Below are 26,217 nucleotides of genomic sequence, written 5' to 3'. Positions count from 1 at the left end.
CTGCTGCCTGATATAGTCTGGGAAACACACCAGCACGGATTTGAACCGGCAACCTCTGGCTTGCTAGAGGCAAGTCATGTCCCCTCTGTGCCAATACGTGGCTCATAAAAGATGATTTTAAAAGGAGGGGTGGCATGGAAGAAGGCAGGTATATCTACAGGGAAGAACACACAGGTAAGTCAACCCCAATGTCACCTCTCCCTGCAAGCTGCAGATGTTGTGGCTGTGCGGTACAGTTAAGCAAATAAGCAGCATAAAAGAAGGGGGGGGGCATGGGGAAAGAATGTGTGAGAGAGAACAGGAGCAAGATAACGGGACCCCCAGAAGTGGACTGCATGCCGCAGAGGCGGGCCCACTGTGGCCCAGTCAAGGGGCATTCCTACTTGAGCCCAAATCCCAAAGCCATTCGCAGGCAGGCAGGCAGGCAGCCACACCGCCAACTCACGCTGGATTTCTTCCACACTGCTGCTGCTGCTGCTGCTGCTGCCGGCCCTAACTCCTGCGACACGCCCCACCCTGTTGTTTGCAGGACTACTACTCTGATGATGACTGGGATGGCGATTTCACGCATCGACGAGCCGAGCCCCTGCAACTCCAGCCGCGATGGAGCCCGGCCGCATCGCCAAGATCTGGGACACTGGATGATTGGTGCACCCCGTGCCGCCTGAGCAGCAGCAAAACCTCCCTCTTCTTCCCGGGCCAGGCATCACTGCGAGAGAGAGAGACGAGGGGCGCACAACGACCACCTCCGGCTCCCATTCGCCGTGTGCGGACCGGCCGCCGCCGCCCCCCCCCCCGCACTCCTGCTGTCGATCGTGAGAAGACGCAGCTCCAGCTTCCCACCATGCTAGCCTGCGGGGCGGGGAGGGGGCCGAGGGAGGGAGGGAGGATCTCTTGCAGCCGAGCAGAAGCACCTCCCCGTCGAAGTGCTGCTGGGAGGGAGGCGCACGGCGAGTGCGTGGTGGGCCCGGATGCCCGAGCGAGCCGAGACGCCTCCCCACGTTCCTGCTCCGACACGCAGGAGGCAGAGAAGGCGCTGCGGGGAAGGAACTCGCTGGGGTGTCCGGGCATCGTCTCGGTCGGGGCCGGCGGGCGAGTGCCCTGGAGATGAGGACGCCGGGCTCCTGGCTCCTTGTGAGGGTCTGGCGAGCAGCTCTATTCCATGGGATGGGATTGGGGCGGGGGGGCGGGCACAGGGGAAGCCGGGGCGGGGGGGATGCCAGGTGGCCAAGTGACGGGAGGGAGGGGGAGGAGGGAGGAAAGGCAGCAGGCTGGTGTCCGGCTGGTGGGGGTGGGTGAGGGGCACTCTGCTGGGGGGGGCAAGTCTGAGCTCCCTCCCTGCTCTCAGAGGCGTTTCTCGGTACTTAAAAATTCTGGGGCGGGGAGGCAAGTGTAGTGGAGCACGTCTGAGCGCTCTCAGAGGAACCTCCCAGCCCACGCCCCCTTCACCCCATAGGAAGATGCTCTCCCTCTGTTGGTTGACTCAGTGCTCCCCGACTCTTAGCGACCACCTAGATAGATTCTCTCCAGGATGATCCGCCTTCAAGGTGGCCTTGAAGGTCTCTCCGTGGTGCATTCATGGCTGTCGTCATCGAGTCCATCCGCATGGCTGCTGGGCTTCGTCCTCAGCTTATTGTTTTAAGAAAGAAATAAACTGAGAGAAATAAGAAACCGAAAAAGGAAAGGAAAGAAAAAAACCCCTCTTCTTCTCTTTCCTGCAACTTTCCCCAGCATGACGGACCCCTCAAGGGTTGTTGCCTACTGTGTCCGAAGTATGAGGGTTTGAGCCTGGCCATTTGTGCCTCGAGTGAGAATTCTCCCTATGCTGCCATCCCCTATTTCCCAGACAGTGAAGGGGGTGGTTTCCTTCTTCCTAACAATCCAAGTGCTGCTCCCTCCTTGGGCTGGTCCAGTTCAGTTTGAAGCGATTCCCGTTCGCCGTATGCAGGGGCAATTAGCTAAAGAGCAATCGTGAGTCAAAGCCGTGGCCCATCTCACTCACCATTGCCTTCCTGAGACTTGTACAGAGAAGCCATTGACCCCCCCTTGCTGAAAAGGAAAGAGAGCAGAGTGATGTCATCGCTGTGGTGGGAGGGGGCTCGGAGGAGGCGTACGGTGGGAGCGGTGAGGATCCAACCAAAGGGAAGGATGCGGCATTAGAGGGAAGGCTTTGTTCTCTGGCCCTCCAGGTAGACCCAGCCGCTTTCCTCCCTCACACATTGGCTTGCTCTTTGACCCCGGGCACTGGCCTCTCTTTTGGTCCAAAGGTGGCATCAAAAGCCTTCATCCCTCAAGAGAACCTCAAGGAGTCCTGTGATCTTGTTGGAGGCTGCCCTGGAGCACAGATTGAAGGAGAAGATGGGAAGGAGAGAGTCTTCTGGCCTGGGTGCAGGAAAGGGCCCTGATGCCACCCAGGCTGAGAGCAGTGGGGGATTCTGGGAAAGGACCACGCAGAAGAAGATCCTGAGTGGGGACAACCTGAACTCAGATCTCCAGCGCCAGCGCTTCAGGCGCTTCTGCTACCAGGATGCCAAGGGGCCTCGAGAGATTGGCAACCACCTGCACAACCTTTGCCGTCAATGGGTGAGGCCAGAAAGACACACGAAAAATCAGATCATGGACCTGGTGGTCCTGGAGAGGTTCCTTCTCACCCTACCCCCGGCGATGAAGAGCTGGGTCAGAGAATGTGGAGCGGAGACCAGTTCCCAGGCAGTGGCCCTGGCAGAAGGTTTCCTCCTGAGCCAGTCAGAGGAGGAGCAGCAGCAGCAGGAGGCACAACAACAACAACAACAACAACAACAGGTGAGAGAGCGGTTCATCCTGGGCGTAGCAACGGGCCTAGAAGGAGAGCCAGGGGGTCCTGGGAGAAGCCCATAGTTGTCCAAGAACTTGGCCACTGGAGAACCCCTCCAGGAGATGCCCTCCCCACCGGACTCCTTCTCAGGCCTTGTTCTGCCTCGTTCCTGTCCTGCTCTTGGCCTCTCCCTGATCTCCCCTGCCTGGGATCTCTTCTTCTGTCTCTTTCAGATTCCAGGACCCTTGTCAGAAACCGTCCCTGGCTTCTCCGCGGCAGAGAGGGCTCCATTGGATGCCCAGCGGAGGCTGCTGTCCAGGGGGACCTCGCAGGAAGTTGGCAGAGCTGCCACCTCACTGGGTAAGGAGTGATGGGTCGGACGCCCCCTTGATCTCGCTCTTGCTCAAATGCCCTCAAAATACACGGTCTGCTTTGATGTTCTCCTGCGCCCATTTGAGGAGGGGGCTGCCTTCTAGCCCCTTGCAGACTTTTAAATAATGTTGCGTTTCAGGATTTATACATCCTCACCTGTACTTGCAGAGACTGTGGGGAGACCCTTTTTCTTCCATGGAGTTTAAATATAAACTTGTACAAAAACAGGAAATGTGGATAAAGAATTAATCATTATTGGAAATCCTCCAACCGCCTGGCAGGAGATCCCCATCTTTCCCATCAGCCTCCCCTTTCCAATGACAGCCAAGGGAGGGCCATGGGGGTGGGCAAGGATTCCCACTTCCTCTCCCACTGCTGGACCCCTGGAGGAGAGGCCCTTTTGACCTCCCCCCCTAATATGCATTTGTATGTCTCCTCAGTATTTTTTCTGATCTCTGTTGTGATTTTCTATAATGCTGCACTCAACAGATCTCAAGAAAAGACTGAAAGTGGGAGGGTGGGTGGAGGGAAGAGATTATTTAGGCAGACAAATGTGGAGGCTGCTCGGCTGTGTAGATCCCTGCTCCCCACCCCCACCCCCCCTTGGAGGATTTGGTCTGCCAGAAAGAGACTTTTCACATCCCCCCCCCCCCCGCGAAAGGCACTCCTGTGCCTCCGTCCACAGTTTTTCTCATGTCTGCATGGGTTTTCTACGGTGCTGCACTCCATGGAGCTCACAGAAAGGCTGGGACTAGGAGCATCCCCAGAGCGGGGTTGGGCTGATGAGAGCAAGGTTGTTGCATGGCGTGACCGGCCACCCCAGGCGGAAGGATTTGCTCTGCAGCCTCTGGCCAGGACTGGCCGCCCGCCACGAGTTCCAGGATTTGCCTGCCTGTTCTGGACGGGGAAGGCCTGGAGGGGGGCTGGAATTGCCCACCTTTGCTTGAAGAAATTCACCCAGAGAGGGCATGACCCCTGCAACTCCCCCCCCCGCCGCCCCCAGCCTCTCCCTGTCCTCCTCCTCCGTTCCTCTCTCACCCTTTTGATAGCCAGATATACATGATGGAGGGAGGCCATCTGAACTCCTTGCCCTGCTTTCATGCTCCCCTGAGAAATTGCTTTGGCTGGGGGTGGGGGGCAGGGCAGGGGACACTTTTTTTCCTCCAGCCTCTCCCACAGTTTAAAAATAGGTTGAGTTATGGCAGCGTTCAACTCAAAAACTGCCTCCATATTTTGAGTTGTGCACTAAGAAAACACTTACACTTTTAAAAACATACTTAAGTTGTGCCATCGAGTTGATTTCGACTCCTGGCCACCACAGAGCCACGTGATTTCCTTTGGTAGGAGGGGTTTCCCATGGCCCCCTCCCGCGCAGTATGAGATGATGTCTTCCAGCATCTTCCTATATCACTGCTGCCTGGTATAGTACCAGCGGGGATTCGAACCAGCAACCTCTTGCTCCCTAGGCAAGTTACTTCCCCACTGCACCATGAGGTGGCTGTACTTCAAACTATACTTAATTGTCTCTCTGTTTCATTCAGCAACATCTTCCCACCAGCCTTCTTTGTTTCGCAGGTACTGGAGTGATTCTGCCAACAGATTCTCGGCCATCTCTTCTTCCTGGGGGAGCGGAAGAGGCTTCAGTGCAACCAGATCAAGTAGGGGAGGGGTCACGGGGGGGGGAGATAGTGTGTGTGTTCCAGGGGCAGTGGCTGGTGTCTCTGTCACGTCTATTTTTATTTTATATTTTTGTAACATTTGGAGCATCTTTGAGACAGAGCACCTTGACCCTCAAGAATATAAAAGTTCCCCTCCTTAATCTGAGCACCCACCTACCAAATTTAATCCCCTACGCAGCGGTTTCAAGCCACCATGCAGGTAGTTCCGCTTTCCCCGGTGCTGTGATGGGCTGCTGCCTGTTTGCAGAGGTGCTAATACCCCTGGACTTTGGGGCTGAAGCCCAGGGCCTCCACACCCCCTGGGGCCCCCTGAATGATATTTCGTCTACCTTGAGTGGTGTGGTTTGTGCCCTCAAGAACCTACATGTTAAAAAATGATGCTTAACTTGCAGCGGGGGAGGGGAGGGGCATCCAAAGGCCTTTTGGTCCAGGCTCCAAAATTACCTAGGTGCACCTCTGCCTGTTTGTGTCTCCCCCCCCACCCCGCTGCCCCACCACCTTTCCCCCCTGCCCCTGCCACCCACGTTGGCTCTTGCTCCGGCCAGAGCGGGGAAATTGGCTCTCCCACTCTGGTTGCAGCGGGAACCTATTGGGTAAGGAGACAGACACGCGCACACCTTCCTGCCATGATCAAGGCCTGCCGCCATTTTCAGTCAAAACTGCTCTTTGCTTTTGCAGGTGGCTTGAGGATAGAGATGAAGCAACTGACCTTTCCAGCCAGGGAATGGAGGGTTAATGCCCCTGTGTAGAGAAGGAAACAGAAATAAAGTCTGTTTTCCCAGTTTGGAAAACTTCATACAGAAACAGTTTGTTCCCCACTTTCTGGATGCTGGGAATTTGAGTTGTTCGCCCCGCCCCAAGCTGCGGCTGCCTGCCCACTTTCTTTTCCTTTTCTTTATCTCATGTTTTTGGACATTTTGTATTTTATATACATCTCTCCCTGTTCCCCCAGCCCGACCTTCCTCCCCCAGCCAGCGTGTCAGTTTACCCCGGCTACTCATGCACTCATCCTCTAGCAACCTGGCTGGCCTTTTGGCACCACCATTCCACTCCCGGGAGTCAGTGGCAGGCCTTTCTCAGGGTCCACAGCTGCCCTTGTGTGGACGTCAGCGAGGATAATGCAGAGCTGGGTTGCAGGAGGCAGCCTCCTCCCAAGAGACGCCTGAGATTGCAGAGGAGGGCAGGCTGCTGATGGATGAAGTGCCGTCCCGTCAGTGCCGACTCTTGGCGACCACATGGAGAGATTCTCTCCAGGATGATGATCCGTCTTCCGCTTGGCCTTGAAGGTCTCTCAGTGGTGCCTTCATGGCTGTCGCCATTGAGTCCATCCACCTGCCTGCTGGCCGTCCTCTTCTTCTCTTTCCTTCCACTTTTCCCAGCATTATGGACTTCTCAAGGGAGCTGGAACTTCGCATAATGTGTCCCAAATATGATAGTTTGAGCCTGGTCATTTGTGCCTGGAGTGGAAATTCTGGATGGATCTGTTCTGTGATCCATTTGTTGGTTTTCCTGGCTGTCCATGGTCTCCTCAAGAGTCTTCTCCAGCACCAAAGTTCAAAGTGTCAGTGCTTTTTCTGTCTTGCTGCTACCAACCACCGTAATGTGGGCAGGGCGCGTACATTGCTGAGAGGCACTTTTGATTTCTTTCTAAGACCATATTTTGATTCATTAGAGGAACAGAAGTTCTTAAACTGTGCAGGGTGGGAAGAATTTGCCTGACAGGCTCCACCATTAAGCTCTAGACACAGGGGAGGGCAGGATGCCCCCCCCCGCCCATGTCTTCTGCTTAAAGGTGGAGCCTATCATAGCAGCCAGCACAAGTTGTTGTTGGTGGTTTGTTTAAAAATAAAATTATTTTTACAACAAAATCTCAGTGTTGTCCCAATAAGCTCCAGCAAGATTCTTTCTTTTTCTCTATTCATTGCAAGAGCTGTCGTGCAATAATATTATATTTATATTATATGCCCATTATACTTGTATTAGTCTTTTTAAAAATAATCATAGTACTTTTTTATTTATACTAACGGAAAATGGATACAAGTCCATAATATTTTCATTAGTGGGTGGGATTTTTGGCCCCCTGCTCCCCACCCCACTTCAGTTACACTCAGGCCTGGTCTAGGCATGAAGCAAAAGTATTCAGCTCGGCCACGTCAGTAGGCAGAAGAACTCTCTTTTTGCTCTGCACACAGTGTTGCAGCCTTGATGACCGATACTACACGTCCCAGAGTGCCCCTGGTCATGCCTAGCTTTGGTCTCAGGTACAGGCGTTCAGAATAGCAATAGCACAGCCAGAAACGTATGCTTAAGGTATAAAACTACACTCCCCAACATGCAAATGAGAGCAGGATTTGGCTGACTGGGTGAGCAGATGGCGGTGCTTTCCGTGTTGCGGCCCGGTGGTTCTCCTTTGGGCCGGTTTCAGCAAATCTCTCAGGGAGGTGGTGGCGGCAGAAGAGCCTGCCTGGCCCCTCTTGCTTGGAGATGAGCTTCTCGGCTGGCCCTGCGTTGAGGGGCGAAGAGGGAGCGAACTGTGACTGCTGAGGAAGAGGCGGGTGGTTTTTTGTCGCTCAGAGTGTGGGATGGGGGCTCAGATCAAGCGCTGGTCTGATGAAGTCATCTGGGCTGCCGGGCAATCGCTTGCTTGGCTGGCTGGAGCTGAAAGGGACTCTGCTTTGGGGCTGGAACAGGGAGAGAACTTTGCTTTTAAAAAGTTTATATGGCTGCTGAGCATGTAGCTCTGGAATACTCCCCGGAACTAAAATTATGCCGTGTGCCCGAAAGGCTCGAAACTGGGGCAAAGTCTGTGTTGTATTTCCATTGCAACCATCATTCATGGCCCTTAAACATCTGCTTCTGAAAGTTGGGGCGTACAGTACTCTAACGACTGATGCATAAAAATCCAATTTTATAAATAGGTAAAAGAATGGTAAAAGACTTCTTTCCTTCCATATTTGAGGTGTGCATGTGTTGTCTCTGTCATGGCACATAGTAATGCACATGTGCAGACACTGCCTTGATACTGCTGCCCAGAGCAAAACTCATTCCGCTCACTGATGAAAACAATTGGAGGGAACATGGCTGCAGAGGAATCTTTCCTGCCCTTCTCCCACTGGATTACGTTAACTGCCCATTTGGATTGTGCTTGGAAAGGAAAGAACCCTTCTGTGTTCTGTGGGGGAGGAAATATTTTCTTCTTCTTCTTCTTCTTCTTCTTCTTCCAGGGTCCGGTGACCTTTGAGGAGGTGGCCGTGCATTTCACGGAGGAGGAATGGTCTCTGCTGGATCTGGGCCAAAGAGCCCTGCACAGGGCAGTCATGGAAGAGAATTATGAGAATGTGTCCTTTCTGGGTAAGGCTCCCTCTTTTTCGCTGAAGATGTGGTGACAGCCAAGCACCTGGATGGCTTTAAGAGGGGTTTGGATCACTTCATGGAGGAGAGGTCTGTCAATGGCTACTAGTCAGAGGGCTGTGGGCCACCTCCAGCCTCAGAGGCAGGATGCCTCTGAGTACCAGTTGCGGGGGAGTAATGGCAGGAGATGAGAGGGCCTGCCCCTTTCACCTCCAGCCTGTGGCTTCCGGTGGCATCTGGTGGGCCATTGTGTGAAACAGGATGCTGGCCTAGATGGGCCTCCTTGGGCCTGATCCAACTGGGCTGTTCTTATGGTCTCATGTAAGTGGAGACTGAAAGAGGGGGAAAGAGACGGTTCTGATTTGCTGAAATTGGTGAGAGCCAGATGCAGATAATTGGGTTCAGTCCACATGTGGGCCAAAGAGCCAGTGTGCTGTAGCAGTTGGCGTTTTAAAGGTGTTGAAGGTCTGGGACCAAATACTCCTCAGCGATGAAGCTCATTGGGTGGCTTTGAACCAGTAATCTCTCAGGCCAACCTTCTTGATAGGGTTCTTGTGAGGATCAAAGAAGAAGCACGTAGTGGAGGAAAGGTGGGATATAAATTCAAGAAATAAAATGTAATCCTAAGGAGACTTCATCGGACAGACTCTGAAGGCATGAAGCCGTTTGATTTGGGGTCAGAGCCTCGGTCCATCTCATTCAGGGTTCTCTGCACTGGCTGGCAGAACCTATGCCGGGTTTCAGATGTGGGTTTCCCTAGTCCTACCTGGAAATGGAGCCAGGGACTGAAAGGAAGACCTTAAGCAAATGCTCTGCTTTCCCTGCTAAGGAGTCTGGCAGTCTGGAGATCTCTGTCTCCTGGAGCATCTTAGGAGAGGGAGACCTGGGATCCGTGCCGAGACTGGCCCTAGGAGAAGGTCCCTCCCTCAGCTATAGAATGGGACTCATGCCGAGCAGCAGGTTGCAAGCCGAGTCCTGGAGAGTCCCATTTAAGCCAAGCACCTGAACAAAGGCTGTGAACCAATTCTGGGCATGGGTAGATTGTGTGTACGGTATATCTCTTGCTCAGATGTCATAAGAACAGCCCTGCTGGATCAGGCCCAAGGAGGCCCATCTAGTCCAGCATCTTGTTTCATACAGTCGCCTACCAGATGCCGCTGGGAGCCTACAGGCAGGAGCTGAAAGGGGCAGGCCCTCCCTCCAGCTGTTGCTCCCCTGCAACTGCGGCATCCTGCCTCTGAGGCTGGAGGTGGCCTATGGCCCTCTGACTAGTAGCCGTTGATAGCCCTCTCCTCCAAAAACCCTCTTAAAGCCTTCCAGGTTGTTGGCTGTCACCACATCTTGTGGCAGAGAATCCCACAAGTGGATTCTGAATGAAGTTCCAGCTTGTTCACACCCATTGAATCTGTGACTGATCCCCAACACCTTACAGAACTTCAGGGTCACTGTAAGCCTCTGATAATCTATGAGGAAAGAATTATTTTGAATCCTCCAGCATCCACACAGTTCTCCATACCTGAGGAAAACATGAGATCTAGAATTTCCCCTGCCTAATATATATCAGGCTGTAGACGTTGCTACCTACAAATGTAGTCCTCGAAATCCAGAGCCACATCTCTGAAGCAGGCCTCGGAGGGAATCCTGAAATCTGGCAGGTTAAGCAGCTGGGAGGGAATTCGGCTGTTGTGACCCTTGAGCTAAACAGGCCTGTCGGTGTTGGGACCGCCACTGGGAGCGGAAGCAATACAAAAGAGACAGCAAGACAAGCTCCTAATGAACAACCAGTCAAATGTATTCGAAAGAGAATTAGGAATGACACATTGATAGGGAATTAGCAAAACAAAGCAATACATTCAGTTAGTATAATTACAATGTATTGGAAAACCCTTGATTTCTGGCTAGTGGAGCTGCTAGCTAGATAGGGTGGTTTGCCCCAGAGCCTACTGACTTGATAAGAGCTGATTGGCTGGCAGTTTTGATCATTGTTTTTTGGCGAAAGGGGTCTTAGGACACTAGCTTTGGTAGAGTAATGTGAGAAACAAGAGGGGAATCCAGGAAGAAATGTGTGTGTGTGGGGTCCTATCTGCAGGGCACCCAGAAAAGCCTTTATTGAGTCAACTACTCTGCACCTGTGGTTTCATTTCTTTGAGAAGCCGGGAGAAGGGACAGGAAGAGGAGATGGATCCAGTGAATTAAAGGAGGAAGGAAGATGATTGGATCCTGTTTCATGCAGTGGCCCACCAGATGCTGCTGGAAGCCCACAGGCAGGAGTTGAGGGCATGCCCTCTTTCCTGCTGTTACTCCCCTGCCTTGGAGGCTGGAGGTGGCCTGTTGCCCTGCGACTAGTAGCCGTTGATGGACCTCTCCTCCATGAAGTTATCCAAACCCCTCTTAAAGCCATCCAGGTGGTTGGCTGTCATCACATCTTGTGGCAGAGAATTCCACAAGTGGATTATGCATTGGGTGAAAAAGTACTTCCGTTTGTTGGTCCTAAATTTCCTGGCAATCAATTTCATGGGATGACCCCAGTGTTAAGTGAGAGGGAGAAAAAATTTCTCCCTGTCCACTTTCTCCACACCATGCATGATTTTATAGACATGATAGAGTCTATAATGCACTATGCCAGGGGTGTCAAGCTCAGATCTGATCTGGTGGTGGCTGGATTGGATTCTGATGCACTTCTGGGGAGCCACATATAGTCTTGTGCCACCTTCTGTCGCCTCGCACCACTCCCCCCCTCATATTCCCTCCCCCCCCACCTTGCTCTGCCACTTAAATTGGCTGAATTTACTACTTTTTACACCAAAATACACTCAGGGAAAGATTTATTTTTAATTTTTGTATTTTTAGAAGAAATTGTGAACATCCTGCCAATACCAGATTTTGCACGGACAATCCTGCCACTCTTCTCTCTCCCTCTGTCCCTTGCAGAGGTGTTGCTCGGTACTTAAGAGTTCCAGGGCTTGGGCCCACAGGGCCTGCCCGGGTCCCACAACCTCCCCCACATTTTGATAATTAAACCCTTTCATGCTCTCTTAAAGGTATCCAATGCCCTCCATCCCACTAGTTTGCTTCACCGCTAAAAATGAACCTCCTTTTTCTCCTGCATCAGATTTATCCTGCAATCTCATGAAACTCACGTTGGGACTTTAGGTGAGACACTCGCTCTTCCAAACCCGCCTCACAGGATTGTTGTGAGGATAAAAGTGGGGAGGAAGAACATGTACACTACCCTGAACTTTTTGGAGGAAGAACAGGATACGTGTCATAAAAAAATATATGTATATGTTGACTTTTAGCCACATGTACTCCAGTCCTAAGCAGGTAAACTCAGAAGCAAATTCAAAAACCCCTTTTTACACCTATCACAGAAGCAAGCAGCCCCATTTGATCTCTTACTGGACAGCAGAATGTCATATATGGAATAATGCCAATTTCTGGAGTTATGCCAGTTTCATAATGTCATAACGGAGTTATTTATAATTTCATATTTATATTTATTTATATTTATAATTATAATTATAATAAAGAATAATTTCATAATGGCATAATGGAGCCATATTGGCATAATGGAGTCTCACTCTTGGAGAACTCCAAAAGGTTGGTGAGGCAAGATTTATCTTTTCAGAAGCCATGGTGGTTCTCCTTGAGCAGAGCCTGTTCTGCTATACACTGGACAGTCTTAGCCTTGAGAATGCTTTCTATCAATTTGCTCGGAACAGACAGGCCAGTTATTTCCTGGATCTCTTTGGGGAAATTGGTGTTAGACTGGCTGCATTCCAGTCCTCTGGTACAGAGCCTGATCGCAAAGATAAGTTACCTCTTTTTGCTGGGAGATCAGCAATTTCCTATTTGAGTTATTTAAGAACTCTTGGGTGGATTCCATCTGATGATAACTTTTATTTTTTCAAGAGAGTTTAGAATGTCATCTCTTGGCATCTCTATGTGACTAAATTCTTCGTCCTCCAGGTAGGGGTGTGGACGGAACTGGTTGCCGTGGTTTCGTTCGAACGGAATTCAAACCAGACCGTATGCTCACGAATCGGTTTGAGTGAACCATCTAAGAGGTCCAGACTCGAGCTGGTTCACCGATAGTGAATAATGGGGGACTCGGATCACTCCATTATTCCTCATGTGTAGCACCTAGGGATACCAAAGCGGGTTGGGTGGTAGGCCACTATGGGTGCTACCTACCACCCAACCTGCAAAGCAATCAGGCAATTTTAATGCAAACCTTTCTGGGTAAATAGATCACCCCTACCTTAGATTTTTAAATTTTTTTTTAGAAAAAATGCATTTAAAATTGCCTGATTGCTTTGAGGATTGCATGCTAGATAGGCCTGATGGGTACTAACACCCAACCTGCTTTGGTGTCCCTAGGCACTACCCATGCAGAATAATGGGGTGGTTTGAGTCCCCCAATATTCCCTACGGGTGAAACAATGAGCTCACTGCCACAAAATGAAATGCATTTTTAAAAGGCAGTCTTCCACCACAGAACACACAGTGCAAAACACAGTCCCAAAAGAATCTCTGACCCAGAATTTGCCAGCCACAGCGCCAGGTGCCTGCGCTGCATCATTGGTACAAGTTGCCCTTCACCATCGTCACTGACACGCAAAGACGCTGACTCCCTTGCCACAGCTGCCACGCAGCAGCATTGAAGCTTAGCCACAATAAGCTCCCCTAGAAGAGCGCCGTCCTCTTCTGCCACATTTTAACAGAGCACACCTTGCAGTGCAGAATCGGATTCCATGCAGACGGAGTGGATCAGAGCCATGAGTGAAGCACAAGTTAAAGGTCATGGAGCTCATCTCCCACTGAAATTGCCCAGAAAATACTACCCAGAGAGCCGGGCTGATGTGCCACAACACCCCCCCCTCCACACACACACACACACAGATCACCAAACCACAAGTCTCAAGGCAGGCGGGCAACCAAGTTCTGCTTTCGCCATCTGAGAGCCAGCAAAACCATAGTCATTGATCATAGCCACAATAGCACTATTATAAACATCTATCTTCTATCTGTCTTATTTCTCTAACATGTACCTGTGGCTAATCCCATGTGTGGCAGCTCTCGCGAGAGTTCATGAGTAGCTGCCGATTAGCCAGGGGGATGGGGGAGAAAATGGTGGCAGCCAGCCGGTAGGGGGGCAACGGGGGTGGAGGCTGGCCGGCGGAGGGCAAGCGGCCGCGGCTGGAAGGAGGTGGCCGGAGGAGGGCAAGTGGCATGGAGGGCAAACGAGCCGGGTGGGAGAGAACGACCTGGGTCTGAAGTGGGGGAGACAGGGAGAACTAGGGGTGCAGATGCTCTGCGCCAGGTCAGCCTATATCATCAAGCCCATTGGAAACAGTGCTCTAAGAAAAGAAAAACCCTCTACTTGATAAGAAGTCTTCTTTCTCCTTTTCCTGTCTGGATCCTGAGTAGTTGGCCTCAGATGGGCTGCTGGGCCCCAGGTGACAGCCTGCCTGGTTGACACCCATCAGGGCACCAACCCACCTACTCATCGGGGGCCATGCATGCGTGTCTGTGCTGCTTGCTTGCGGGGGAAATGTTAGTAACCCACAAAACACAGTCAGCCCAACCCCCTGCCTGCTCCATCACAGCCTCCTCTCCGCTTGCTCTTGGGCCTTCGTGTACCAGCCCATCATCATCGCCTGGCGCTGGGCGTGCGTGCGTGCGTGTCTGCGTGTGTCGGCAGCACTAACAGGCAGGCTGTGACACACATCTGGTTTGGGGGTTGGCCAGGGTGGGGCGAGCTGGCAGTGGTGTTGCCCCACCACATGAAGGGTGGGGTGACAGAGAGTCACCCTCCACGGCCAGCCCGGGATAGCCCAGCCGGGGGAGGCTGGCCTTGAGGAAGAGCAGCTGCTCCACCCGGCCAGCATCCAAGCACAAGCAATGGGGTGTCCCCACCTCCCCGGCCATGGAGAGCACCCTATGGATGCTGGTGGGTGGGCATGAGAGGGACTGTCCAGCAGCTGCTGCCAAGTCCGGCCAGACTTGAGGACGCCTCGCCCCCAAGTGGCTCACCTCCGTCTCCGCATCTGCCCCCGGCGACTGCAGCACACACTGCTCAGAGTGGGCTGCTCCCGCCCCCCAGGCAAGGCCCCAAGGTGCCCCCGTTGGGACCCCTGGGTGGGATGCCTGCGTGCAAGTGCCAGCAGTGTTGGTGCTGCCAAGGACACCTCACTTCTGGACTGGGGAGCCAGGGAGACGCACACGGCTGCCTTGTGTGGAGTGTGCCCTCGTCGGCGCCCCAGCCTCCTCCTCCTCCTGGTTCAGAGCCAGCCAGGGGTGAGGGCGTTGCCCCCCATAGTTGGGTCACATTGGCAGGCCAGAACATGGTCTGCTGATTGCCCCAACCTGTTGCTGAGCCGACCCACCACTCCCGTCCGCAGCCAGCCTGCCAGGGCTTTGGCCAGCAAAGCCTGGAGCTCGCCCATCATCTTCTCCAGGAGAAGAGCAGTGGGCAAAGTCTAGCTCAGAGGGGATGCCTTGCCACACAAGCTCTTCATCGCGAGAAAGAAAGGCGCGAGTGCTGCGTCAGTCTTGGAAATGAGCTTCCAGTCCCGGTTGGACGGGTCATGCAAGTCCAAGCCATACCTCCTCGCTGGAGCATGAGAGCCCTCTTAGTCATTCCTTGCATGTGAACTTACCCAGTCTGTGTGTGGGTAACTGGAACCACCCATTATTACAGCTTTTGCTGACGCCCCCCTGATTTCCTTCTACAGTTCCTGCTCACCCTCAGGGCCATGATCAAGAGGGTGATAGCATGTCTCCACCAACACACTCCCTTTCCAGCCTCGTTTGATCACTCACAGTGTTTTTGTGGAGGACTCTGGCCCTCATACTGCTCTGCCTCCCAAAAGGGTTTGAAATGTGATACAATTAACTGTGCACAACTTTATGGGTGAGACGATCTTTGGAGGAGTCACAGGTGCACCTCTCCTCCAGCAAGAACCACACTTCTCTTTCCATATCTTTCCTTCTTGGCTGAAGATTGATTGATTGATTAAGTGCTGTCTGGTCGGTGTCGACTCTTAGCGACCACACAGAGAGATGATCCGTCTGCGACTGGCCCTCTCCACCCCCAGCATAGTACCTCCAGTGACTGTTGCTGGTGTCTATCTTATGTTTCTTTTAAATTGTGAGCTCTTTGGGGACAGGCAACCATCCTCTCTCTCACTCTCTCACACTCTCTCTCTCTCTCTCTCTCTGTGTGTGTGTGTGTAAACCGCCCTGAGCCATTTTTGGAAGGGCGGTATAGAAATCGAATAAATAAATAAATAATAATAATAACTTGGCCTTTAAGGTCTTTCAGTGGTTCCTTCATTGCAGTCGTCATCAAGTCCATCCACCTTGCTGCTGGTCGTCCTCTTCTCCTCTTTCCTTCGACTTTCCCCAGCATGACGGACTTCTCAAGGGAGCTGGGTCGTTGCATCATGTGTCCGAAGTATGACTGTTTGAGCCTAAGCAGCTTGATTTTCTATCTATAGTGTTTATTGAGATTTTCCAAGTAAATACTTCTAAAAATTCATTCGAGATATCTAGGCATTGGAGAGTGTCACATCACACTCTGCCCAGGGCACCCAAACTCCCAGGGCTGGCCCTGGACAGCCGCCACCCCTGTCTCAGTACAGTACTACAGAGCAGTCTTGTCTGTGTTCTTCTCCCATCAAGAGAACACATAACTGGGGCTTGTTCATGGGTGTGAGATGCTGTGTCCCCTCTCGCAGGGATCCCCAGATGTGGTTGACTACCACTCCCATAATCCCCAAGCAAAAGCTGTTGCAGCTGGGGTGCTGGGAGTTGTAGCCAACGACATCTGGAAATCCCTGTGAGAGGGAACGCTGCCTGGGAGGCCCCTTTACTGTCTCAGCCCTGATCAGTTTTCCCTCTTCCTTCCAGCAGGTAACAGTTGGGAGAGTCAGAATGAGGGAAAACCCCACAGAGAATTGTTAGGAGGTGCCAGAAGGACAAAGAGAGAACAGCAAAGAATGAAAACTGAAGTCAAACAGACGAAGAGGAATGGATCTCCTGCTTCTCAGCATGGTGAATTGCATACAATCACAATCCAAGGAAAAACGGAAAAAGTAGTAGAGAAAACTCTTTGCCCTTTCAACAGGAGGAGGAGCATCAGTCCTGAATCCTGCTGCCTTCAACCTCAGGGGGAAATGCTTACAGAGGAGAAACCATACAAATGCTTGGAATGTGGGAAAAGCTTCAGTCAAAGTGCATGTCTCACATTACATCAAAGGATTCACACAGGAGAGAAACCATACAAATGTTTGGAATGTGGGAAAAGGTTCATTCAAAGTGCACACCTCACTTCACACCAGAGGATTCACACAGGGGAGAAACCATATAGATGTCTGGAGTGTGGAAAAAGCTTCGCCAGACAAGAAAGCCTGACTTCACACCAAAGGGTTCACACTGGAGAGAAACCTTATACATGCTTGGAGTGTGGAAGGAGCTTCAGTCAGAGGTCAGGCTTGACTTCACACCAAAGACTTCACACAAGAGAGAAACCATATACATGTGTGGAGTGTGGAAAGAGCTTCAGTCAGAAGTCAGGCCTGACGTCACACCAAAGGATTCACACAAGAGAGAAACCTTATAAATGCTTGGAATGTGAAAAGAGTTTTAGTCACAGCACCAACCTGACGTCACACCAAAGGATTCACACAAGAGAGAAACCTTATAAATGCTTGGAATGTGGAAAGAGTTTCAGTCACAGCACCAACCTGACTTCACACCAAAGGATTCACACAAGAGAGAAACCTTATAGATGCTTGGAGTGTGGGAAGAGCTATAGTATCAGCACAAGCCTGGCTTTACATCAAAAGATCCACACAGCTGAGAAACCATATCAATGCTTGGAATGTGGAAAGGGCTTCAGTCAAAGTGCACATCTCACTTCACACCAAAGGATTCACACTGGGGAGAAACCTTATACATGTTTCGAGTGTGGGAAAGGCTTCAGTCACAGCTCAAGCTTGACTTCGCACCAAAGGATTCACACAGGAGAGAAACCATATACATGCTTCGAGTGTGGGAAAGGCTTCAGTCAAAATTCAAATTTAATTTCACATCAAAAGATTCACAAAGGAGAGAAACCATATAAATGCTTGGAGTGCGGAAAGAGCTTTTGCCATAAACACCACCTAAGTTTACATCAAAGGATTCATACGGGAGAAACCATATAGATACTTGCAGTGTGGAAAGAGCTTTAGACACAACACAAACCTGACTTCTCGTCAAATGCTTCATGCCGGTGAAACCATATCAATGTGTGGGAAGAGTTTTGGTTGGAGGCACTCCCTTATTCTTCACTGAAGTACCACTCTACTTATTCAGGTTGTAAATGAATTCCTGGGAAAGAGCTGCATTAATCTGCTTTGGGGAAAAGAGCCATAACCATGTCCACCTTAGAAGTTTACATTTTAAGGTGTGGGTTGAATCTGACCAAAGAAAGGCTTTGCTTATGAAGGCAGTTCTTCTCTCTTTGGTGCAAGCTCAGAACTGAAGCACTATCCTCTCAACTGCTGAACAACTGGTCACAGCATCACTATTACCCAGTGGTGTCCACCTACTTTAGTTAGATGTTTTTAGCCCCCGCCCCCCAATTTAAGTCAAGGGTGTGAACCAGTAGTGATAGGAAGGCTTTTGGGGAGGACTGGGAAATTCAAAGCAGAAGGATCAATCCCGAGGACTGGGTGGGAATCATACACACAGCCACCTAGTGGAGAGGTGAACATTTTGTTCTGTTGGTTACTCTGTCCTGGGAGGGCCCCCGAGGAAGCTGCAGGCTGAGAGCTGCTGGGGAGATGGGAAGGCTGCAATCTCGAAGTAATAATTCAGGACCAAGTCAGTTAAACCTGTCAGGGAAGTTATTTTTCTGTACTGATGGCTTGGAATCTGGGTTGCCAAGTTAATGAAAACTCTTTCTTACAATCTGTTTTATGAAAAGACAGTTCTTATTGCATACTTTTTTCTTTTCATCTCATAATAAATCCTTGTTGCTGAAGTGTGCTACTCTTCATTTTGAGGCTGCCTTAGTCACACACACCTTTAAAAACATAAGAACAGCCCTGCTGGATCAGGCCCAAGGAAGCCCAACTGATCCAGCATCCTGTTTCACACAGTGGCCCACCAGATGCCGCTGGAAGCCTACAGGCAGGAGTTGAGGACATCTATTCTATTCTATTCTATTCTATTCTATTCTATTCTATTCGAAGCATTTAATATACCACCCACTCCAAGGACTCTGGGTAGTGTACAATGACATGTAAATAAGGTAACATTGTAAAATTACAATATTGTAAAATTACAATAAAAATTACATTAAAAATTGCAAACTAAAATAGAGAATGGAAAGGAAACAGAGTAAACTACAGAGCAAATGCCCGGCAGAAAGAAAGGTTTTCAGTAAGGATTTAAAGACCAGTAAAGAGGGGGCTAGACAAATCTGAAGAGGAAGAGAATTCCAAAGAAGTGGGGCAGCAACAGAAAAAGCCCTTTTGCAGGTCCTAGAACTCTGAACCTCTCGAAAATCAGGGACCAACAATAGGGCCATCTGAAATGATCTAACAGGACGGGATATAACTGGATGGGAGAGGCGGTTCTGTAGGTAAACAGGCACCAAGCCCCGCAAGGCTTTGAAGGTAAGAACCAGGACTTTGATTTGAATTCAGAAGCGAATGGGTAACCAGTGCAGTGACTATAGGAGAGGTGTTACCCTATCATATCTCTTGGCACCCATAAGAAGGCGAGCCGCTGCATTCTGGACTTGCTGAAGCTTCCCAATCATCTTCAAAGGTAGCCCTAGATAAAGCGTGTTACAGTAATCTAAGCAGGACATGACAAGGGCATGAGTCACTGTCAATAGTGCCTGCCAATCAAGATTAGGGCATAATTGGCGAACCAGATGAAGCTGGGCAAATGCACTTCTAGCCGCAGCCTCCACCTGTTGTTCAAGCAGGAGGCGCAAGTCCAAAAGAACCCCCCAAGTCATGGATACCTTTGGGGGCAATGCCACCCCATCTAAAAAAAGGTTTGGATCCAACTGTTGGCCGGCACAAGGGCTGATTAAGAGCAGCTCAGTCTTGGTGGGGTTTAGTCTGACCTTATTTTGAGTCATCCAGATCTTAACAGCTTCCAGACATCGAGCAAGCACAGAAACCGCATCTCCAGAATGGTCTGGGATGGCAATGTACAGCTGAGTATCATCAGCGTATTGATGGAATCTCACCCCAAACTGGCAAATGACCTGACCCAGCGGCTTCATATAGATGTTAAAGAGGACAGGGGCAAGAACTGAACCCTGGAGAACTCCATAAAGTTCTGGCCATGGGTCAGAACACCTGTCCTCAGTGCATACCGACTGGACACGCCTGCTAAGGTACGAACGGAACCACTGTAAAACAGTGCCCCCGATACCCAACCCACGCAGACGGTCGAGAAGGATAGCATGATCAATAGTGTCAAAAGCAGCAGAGATCTAAAAGGACCAAGAGAGGGACACTACCCTCATCAAGGTCCCGAAGAAGGTCATCTGCCAGACCGACCAGTGCTGTCTCCGTGCTGTACCGAGGCCTGAAACCCGACTGATAAGAATTAAGGTAATTGGTTTTTTCCAAGACCCTCTCAAGCTGGGCACATACAACCCTCTCTAACACCTTTGCTACAAAAGGGAGGTTGGAGAACGGTCTATAGTTGTCAAGGACCTCAGGGTCCAGGGATGGTTTCTTCAAGTGAGGGCAAACTATCAGTTCTTTAAGGGCTGTTGGCACGAAACCCTCACGTAACGAGGAGTTAACCAGCTCCCGTAGCCAAGAATTAACATCCCCACCAGCTACTCTAACCAGCCAAGAAGGGCAAGGGTCCAAGCAATATGTTGTAGCACCCATACCCAAAAGAATTGTGTCCATATTCTCAACAAACTCAAAGGTGTCCCATGTAACATCACAAGGTGAAGTCTCTTCTATCTGATTGGATCCTGTAGAGGAAGAGTCCAACTCTAGTAGAAGGTGGGTGACTTTATCAGCAAAGAATCGAGCAGATGGATCACAGTGGCCAGATGGAACAACTACTGGATCCACACTCCTGAGAAAGGAGCGGGCAATCTGGAATAAGGCCGCTGGATGAGAGTCAGCTGATGCAATAAGAGCGGAGAAATAATGAGATTTCACCGCTCTTATCATCATAGAATATTCTCGAATATGGGCAAGCAATCATGTTCGGTCGCCTTCGGCACCAGTTTTTCTCCAACGATGTTCCAGGTGTCTTTTGGTCTGCTTCATCACCCTAAGCTCCACAGAAAACCAAGGGAGCTGGGATCCACAAACCTTAAGAGGATGCTTAGGAGCGATTTCATCCAGCGCTTTCGTGACCTCGATGTTCCAGGCTTCCACAAGCTGCGGTGGAAAGACACCCACTAAATTGCTGGGGATATCTGAGGCTGGAGGTGGCCTATAGCCTTCCAACTAGTAGCCATTGATAGACCTCTCCTCCATGAAGTTATCCAAACCCCTCTTAAAGCCATCCAGGTTGTTGGCTGTCACCACATCTTGTGGCAGAGAATTCCACAAGTGGATTATGCGCTGTGTGCAAAAGTACTTCTGTTGGTTGGTCCTAAATTTCCTGGCAATCACTTTCATGGGATGACCCCTGGTTCTAGTGTCCTAGGCCTCTTTGGAGGCTTAGGCCTCTTTGGAGGCTTAGGACTGCTCAGCCCTTTGGGAGAGGGTTTTGCAACTCCCCCCCCAAAAAAAAAACACCTTATATGAAGAGTGGGTTTCCCCACATCAAAATAAATTGGATAATGGCAGCCTACTGTGAATCCTTTACAGACCAGGATTCAACCCTGTGAACTCCACTGCCCCCCCCCACCTGGCCCTGGTAAGTGTCATGAAAGAACCCCAGAAATGCAGACCTCCTCCTTATTGCAAGGTAGCAGCATCATGTTTTGGGGCTGGTGTCCTTAGGCCATGATGGCCATACTCTCCTCTGACTTCTTGCCTAAGAAAAGTTTCAGCTTTAGCAGCTCCAGCTAACAGTATTATTAGGACAACCTGTCGAAAGTCTGCCTGGAAGACACTTCCCCCACTCTGCCTAACTGGGGAAAGGCGGAGTCGTGCTTGGGGCTGAAAGGTTCTGGGGCTGCCTAGCCCCTCATGGTAGAGTATCATGACACAAGAGCAATAAAACCTCCCTTCTCTTGGGCCATTTCTTTCCAGGCCAGGCATCATTTTATATCCCAGAGATGGGGAAGAGAAAATGACAAATCCTCCCCAGGAGCAGCCTGGATACGTCCCGAAAGACGCTTGCAGGAGGATCCGACCCAGCTGCAAAAGTGGAGCCCAAAAACCCTTGTGATGGTTTTGATAGCCAGACTCTCAAACCAACAAGGGCATGTGAGCTCCGCTTTTGCAGCCGAGTGGCAGGATAAACTCCGAGATGCTGGAAGGAAGACTTGGCTTCCTTCCTTCCTTCCTTCCTTCCTTCCTTCCTTCCTTCCTTTTCCACCAGCTTTCCTCACACTCCCTCCTCGCAACCCAACCCAATCTGCTCTAATTCACAAGGGCAAAACCTCTCTGAAAACGGAATCCCCCTATAATGTCCTTCAAACACTGCCCAAGGTAGACTATGACAGCGGACTAAAGTAAACACTCTTCTATACTTAGGGAATCTCCAACTGAGCAAAATAAGGCATTGGAGAAACCAAGTATCTATGGTCCTCTGTAATATAAAATTTTGAGACCTTGCTAAGATCAGTTTGCTGCTCAGAATCTAAAATTCTCTGTTTAATGAGCAGTTTTGCCTGATCGTAACCCATATTGCATAAGATTACAGGAGAGAAGCCCAATGTAGCTATTTTAGCCTCAGTGGACTGATTCCATCTAGATTGATGATCATCTTGTAAAATTAAAGGGTCTAACCCAATTGAGCGATGAACTAATTTAAGCCAATACAGTAAGATAAGATTGCACTCGTTCTGAGGGCTCCATATTTGGAAAAAGGCCTAATTGTGCTCCATAAAGGAGTTGAGCTAATGACTTAGCCTTAAACAGTTTAAAGGACGCAGGTAGATAATAGCTTCCTTTTGTCTGTAGATATTGTAAAATGGCAAAAGAACTTCTCTGATCATTTGAAGCTACATAATCCCCATGTGCTTTGCTGGTGCCACCAGCATGAAAAACTACTCCTAGATACTTAAATAGTACCACTTGCTCTATTTCATGACCCTCAATCCTCCAAGAACGAATCTTAGGCCTCCTGGCAAAGGCCATAATTTTGGTTTTCTGAAAGTTGGTCTACAAACCATCCTTCTTATAATACAAATTCAAGGCCCTCAGCGCTTTGCTAAGGCCAGTAGGTGTCCTGGCAAGGAGAAAGCGTCATCTGCATATAGCAGGATAAATATATGTCTCCCAGCAAGTTTAGGGGGGTTAAAATCTAGGCTGCTAAGCTGGTCCACCATAGAATTTATATAGTAATTAAATAAAAGTAGGGCTAAAATGCAACCCTGTTTAACACCTTTCTGGGTTAGTATAGCCCTCGTTAAATGCCCTTGTGGACTACATCTAACCTTAAGGGAAGTGTCCAGATGTAAAGCTTGTAGGAGATACAACACATGACAGTCAATGGAGGAAGTCCCCAACTTCTCCCAAAGTTTAACCCGTGAAATTGAGTCAAATGCTGCCTGAAAACCAACAAAGGCGGCATATAAAGAGGTCGTTCTACGGAAGGAATACTTCTCAATGAAATGCTGTAACACCAAGCACTGGTCAATTGTGGAACGCTCTTCCCTAAAGCCAGCCTGTTCCTCAGCAAGAAGATTTTCTTGTCCAGCCAGTCTCTTAACTTATCATAAAGATGCCTTGCAAAAGCTTACCAATAACGTTAAGCAAACTGATGGGCCTATAATTGGCTGGGTTATCTCTCATACCCTTTTAAAAAATAGGAACAATAATTTGCAGCCCCTCCCCCCCGGCTTTAGGAATATGACCAGTCTTATCTATATAAGTGAAATGGGAGGCCAAAACTGGAGGCCACCAATCCGAGTTGTTTTTAACTGCCTCTGGAGGGATAAGATCCTCCCCCGGGGCTTTACCAGATCTTAATTGAGCAATTAAGCTGTAGATCTCAGAGAGTGACATGGGAGGGGGGGCGGGCATACAGGGGAGGACTCAATCTGACAAGGAGGCCGGCCACCGCCAGCGCTAGGGTCTTTATAAAGATCTTGGAAATGTTTCTCCCATATCTCTGGATGAATATGACAACTTGGGGGACTTAGGTCATGACTCGGAGAATGATTAATTAAAGGCCAAAACAAAGCTGTATCTTTAATTCTCACAGCCTGAATGAGCCTCATCCAACTCACTTTCATAGCCTCTTTTTTCTTACGGGCCAGCAGAGATTTATAATGCCTTTTCTGTAAAATAAGTTTCTGTGCATCCCGTGGGCTAGAGTTTCTTTTATAACGGCAATCACATGGCCACGCACAGGCTGCAGGAAACACTGCTGCAGCCGCACTCTGCCTTTGCTAGGGTGAGTGCTGTGCCTGGAAAAATGGTGGGACAACAGTGGAGCAGGTAAGGACCTGCTTACCTGCTTTTTAAGGGAGCCCCACCCTACCCACGGCTGCACAAGCTGTTCATGCACATCCCTATTCAGGAGATGGGAGCCAAGATGGCGACCGGTAAACAGCTTGACTCACAAGCTCCTGCCCCAACCTCGGCTCTCCCCCCCCGCCCCGGTCCTGAGCATGCCTTCCAGGGTCTTGCCTCCCTCCAGGGGGAAGAAAAGATCTCACAACAGCCCTACCAACAAGAGTCCGGCCAATGAGAGTGGAGGACACATTGAAAAGAAGAAACAAACTAAGCTCGACTCCTTTCTCCCCTTATCAGGAGATGCTTACACTGTGAGTACCAAGAATAGATTTATGGCTCTGGGTGTGGAGGCCCCCTCCCCCTCAGTCAAGGGGGCTTCTTCATGCAAGCCGGCTGTTAAACAAGGCACGCCCAAGCTGTCTCGGAGGGCTGCTCTTGGTAGCAACCCAGTCGGAGAGATAGTGGCCCGACATGTTCCAGGCATGCATCCTGCCCCTCATCTGATCTAATCACTCTACAACTCAGCAACATCTGCCTTATCTCAGCAGAATCTCTGATAGCCATTCTCGGATGGATAAATGTGATCCTGAAAAACTGGACGGTCCGAAGCAGGATTTTGACCAATGTATAGCCCAGGAACATCTAGGGGTTAAAAACTCATTGGAGCGTGTCGTCACTAACCCCCGACCAGCCCCTCCCTTCACTTCTGTCTCCACTTCTTCACACAAGATGTCACCAGGCTTCTTGGGAAATAATAGCCAAACAAACTTTCGGCATCTGCTTCAAAACAATAAGAGTGTCCTTGAAATACCTCATAGTGCTCGTCATAGATGGACAAACAACAAGGAAATTACTCACTCTCTGTCCTACTTTTCACACACACAACCAGAAAACATTGGCTTAATCTCGTACTTCTTTCTGCCTGCTCGTCCACACTTCAGGAGGCTATTTCTAACCTTCCCAATTGCAGCACTGGTGACAAAATTGACACGCCAGCCAGGTCACTTGCTTTTTTATGGCTACAAACTTATTCGGGTTTTTGCAGACCCTGTAATTAGAGATCTTATCTCTGGTCAAGAGATTAATAGCCCTATCATCAAACCCATTAGCTTCAAGGACAATAAATCTCCTAGCAGTGGCAAAGCCAAGCAAGTGACTACCAATCTGACTGGGGAATTCCAACTGCATAAAACCATTCAGGATGAACTAAATCATCTAAAAAATCAGCTGCTTAAAGCAAAAAACAATACTAAACCCCTGTTGGCTTTAACTTCGCAATCAGGACATGGGGAGAATGTCACACTTAATAGATTCAGATTCCGACATGGATATTTAACCCCACAAAGCAAAACAATCTCAAACCACTCCAGTTACTCAACCCCAAAATCATGCCACGCTTCTGCTACTCACACTCAGAGTAAAAGAAAACTGTCAGTACATTTGGCAGACCTATGTTCAAGTTCTGAAAGTGGTAGTGAAACGGACAACGCAGAGGGGGCCCCCAACAAGCCCACCATCAAGTGGAATGGCTGGCCTTCTACATCTTGTAGGTTAGTCCTGCAGACACCTGGCATCACAGATAATGTGAAACCTTCCCCTCACATTGCAGTCCCCACCCGGCAGGTGCCCAGGTGGAATCCACCCTGGGGGGGAAGTGCCCATGCCTCGCAACAGCCTTCAAGAGCCTTCTCTCACACCTGCAATCCTCCCAAGTCATCAAGTGGGTGAGGGACCTCTGCCAGGGACCACTGCCTTGCAAAAAACTGCATCCTGGAATGCTATTTGCCAGTGACCCACATTTTGACACTGTGTTGCTGGTCTCAGGCAGCTTGTATGAGACAGCCACCTTAAGGGAGGGTCTCCATGCCCCCACTACATCATCTCCACAACTTGATGAGTCACAATCTACCTTGGATGTCCCAGAGCGTTTGTCACTCCCTCAGCTCCATTTGACCTCCAACTTGAGCCATGATCAATTGGAGGACGAGGCTCCTTCAGGGCAGTCATCACCTCAGAAGCAAGAGGTGCATACATCCCTGGAAGTAGGCTGATTGACAGAGGTAGGGCCCCCGCATTGCCCCCATTGATCAGGCCCCTCTATGTAACCACAGAGGACACCAACACACAAGGCATGGGTCCAGGAACTCTGCTTGACAGCAACCTCCTCTCTGACACCTTTACCACTTTAACCTCTCCAAGTGGCTTGGTTGCGTCACAGGGACCTCCAACCCAACCTGCAGAGATTTCGTGCCAGGGAGGACCAACGTTCATAGAGGTGAGTGCCCAGGAACTTGTAAGTGCTTCATTGGCTATCTCCCTTCAGGATTTATGCTTGCCACATCAATCCTGTGTGGATCTGTCGACATTGCAGGATCCCCTCTTGCAACCTCTACTTTACAGC

General features: G+C 50.1%; 1 pseudogene; it reads left to right on the top strand.

Annotated features, from left to right (window-relative positions):
- The first annotated feature begins 850 nt into the window (after window positions 1-850).
- Window positions 851-18,229, top strand: LOC128325338 (zinc finger protein ZFP2-like; annotated as a pseudogene).
- The last annotated feature ends 7,988 nt before the right edge of the window (window positions 18,230-26,217 follow it).

Source organism: Hemicordylus capensis, chromosome 1 (genome assembly GCF_027244095.1).
Source record: "Hemicordylus capensis ecotype Gifberg chromosome 1, rHemCap1.1.pri, whole genome shotgun sequence".
NCBI lineage: Eukaryota > Metazoa > Chordata > Lepidosauria > Squamata > Cordylidae > Hemicordylus > Hemicordylus capensis.
The sequence above is the reverse complement of the archived record's forward strand: the minus strand, read 5'-3'. Positions and strand labels throughout refer to the sequence as shown.